This window comes from Austrofundulus limnaeus, unplaced genomic scaffold, assembly GCF_001266775.1.
Source record: "Austrofundulus limnaeus strain Quisiro unplaced genomic scaffold, Austrofundulus_limnaeus-1.0 Scaffold286, whole genome shotgun sequence".
Classification (NCBI taxonomy): domain Eukaryota; kingdom Metazoa; phylum Chordata; class Actinopteri; order Cyprinodontiformes; family Rivulidae; genus Austrofundulus; species Austrofundulus limnaeus.
The window spans coordinates 529,505-532,130 of record NW_013952688.1 but is presented as its reverse complement, the minus strand read 5'-3'; the positions used below and the strand labels follow the sequence as shown (position 1 = coordinate 532,130).

Sequence of the window (2,626 nt, the reverse complement as noted above, 5' to 3'; positions counted from 1 at the left end):
GGAAGACTTCATGTCTCCAAAGAGAAAAGTTTTGAGAATAAGTATTTTCAAACGCTCCTATGTTGTGTCAGCGATTGCAGATGTGACTGGGCCCAGGTTCACACACAGAAAATCAGGGGTTAAACTGGGAGCGAGCAGGACAAACACCCACCCACTAGCTGAAAATCACAGTAAAAAGACAACATTGTTACGTTTTTGTTTTTTGGTTCATCATCAACAAAAAGCTTCTGTTTGTTTTTGTCATGTGAGCTGAACAAGTCAGCCCTATCTCAGTAAGGTGGACCAAATCCCAATTTAACCCCTGAATTGACCTCCAAGTGAAAACGATTTTACTTAAAATGGACCAAACAGGTGACGAGTTATAAAGCTGCAAGGCTCCATGCAGTGCTACCTCAGTAAGATTTACATCAACGCTACTGGTTAAAGAACAAAATTACTTCAAGGGATCGTTCAGCTATTTTGAAGCAGAGTTTTGTAGAAAGGCTATGAGCAAGTAATATCTTACCTGCAGTAGATAGCTCTTTAAATGGAGAAACGAAGTGTTATTCTAACAAAATTGACAAGCTAACGGCTAGTCCACTCGGAGCCAGGTTTAAGTTTATGCCATTAATTTATTTATTTGTCAGTTTCAGATTATCGTAAATTCAGATTCTAGGATTACCGCCTGCCTCAGATAATGTCGACACAATGGAAATAAGTGTTTAACTTCCTTGAGTCAACCAAGTATTTTTGATGTATGTACTTTTTATATTTGTGTATACATTATTTTTACAAAATAAACTCAACTGTCTGGTAGCAAAATATCTCTTGAACTAGACTAATTTTATTGAAACTTTCAGAAAGCAATGATTGGATATATATGTACAATTAAATACATTTTAAAGTCAACACAGTTCAAGAGGGCCGCCACAGCCAACTGATAATAAAAAACAAACAAAAAACAGTATAATTCAGTTTGTTTTACAAACATTGAGCTAAAATTTGGTGTGACTGTAGCTGAGAGCCATTCTCAACTCATAGTTCAAGTGCCTCCCATTGTGCTCGACCTTTGTCTAAACTCAAGCATTAAATGCTGGAGTGAACCCTGTTTGTCTGTTAGCAAAATTTCTCAAGAACCCAAGGGCAGGTTTTAATGAAACTTTAATCACTGGGTGTAAATCTGGAACCGATTATCTTTTGGAGCTAATCCAGTTCAAGATGGCCGCCACAACCAATCGACATGATCTAATAGAAGTCAGTTTTACAAATATTGTGGTAACATGTTGCGGTAGAAGCTGAGAGTCATTATAAACACACTTGGAGCGTGACATAACAGATTGTGGATAAGGTTATTTTGGAGGTTAGACTAAATCGGATATAAATCTGTCATTTCTTGAAGTAAAATGATCTTAGTCTAAAACTACGACATGAAAGGCAGTGGGTGATAAGCATTCCTAAAAGTGCACATAGCAGCCCCACTCAGACTAGCCATTAGCTCATCAGTCCGCTTAGAAATAAACTCATTTTCTTCTGAGGTTGTTCAAAAGCCATTTACAACAGGTAAGATGTTAACTGTTAAAAATCCCCACATAACTCTTCAAAACATTCAAACAGTCACTTCAAACCTTTTCAACAACAGAGTCGTGAAATTTAAAAATCTTAAATTCTATCTAACTTATTCAACAAACAAAAGCTGTGATCATATACATGTGAACTAGCAACAAGCTAACGTGATCTGCGACTTGATCAGTGGTTGAATTTGCCTCTTTGTTGTGTATTTTCCTTTAAAAAAAAACTAAAGCATTACTTTAACACAGCTTCAATTTCACCATTATGGACAGAAGGACTCGTGTGATTAAACATACGTGTCTAAGAAAGCACAGACATGTGAGCGGGGCTCTGATGGTGCTAAAGCTTACATGCAGTTAATGGTCTGAGATGACAAAAACAAAACAAAAACAAAACAAAACAAAAAAACCAGCAAAACAATAAATACATTGTATAAAACATAATTTCATATCAATATATTAAAATACTATTAAAATAATATCTTAGACAATATTGCAATATGAAATTGACTGATAAATAGTTGGTTGGCCTACACACAGAAATATATTTATGTATTTATATATATATATGTATTTTTAAGCATCTGTGTCTTTCATAGTTTTGGATTTGAAGTTTCCAGATTTTCCCCACTCGGTAGCAGTACAATCCAGAGAGCGAATACATTTTTGTTTAATTTTTTTCTTCCTTCAGCCAATACGAACGATGAACAAACAGTACACAGTCCCATAATAAAGATATACACACTGGATAGGCTACAATATAAATGTCAAGGACAGAAAAATAGAAAAATATCAATAAAAATCAAAAGACAAATACAGAGAAAGTAAATATAGTAAGAAGTGTACTTATGAGTCTTTGTGGTTCTGGCTGCTGGAGCTCGTCTCGGCTCTCCTTCTTTGTTTATTGACTTGTTGTTTTTCAGTGCTGACGCTCACCGCCGCACAAACACACACTTACATACATTTGAGAATACGGACTCATGCAACGGGCACACCGCACTGCAGGAGCGCAGGTGTGTCCTCACACACACACACACACACACACCCACACACACACACACACACACACACACACACAC

At 36.3% G+C, this 2,626-nt stretch overlaps 1 protein-coding gene across 1 annotated transcript in view; it reads right to left on the bottom strand.

Annotated features, from left to right (window-relative positions):
- Window positions 1-803: 803 nt before the first annotated feature.
- Window positions 804-2,626, bottom strand: part of palm1b (paralemmin 1b) — a gene marked incomplete in the record, with an annotated part of 51,008 nt that continues 49,185 nt past the window's right edge. The window contains 1 exon segment of the mRNA XM_014021289.1: window positions 804-2,591.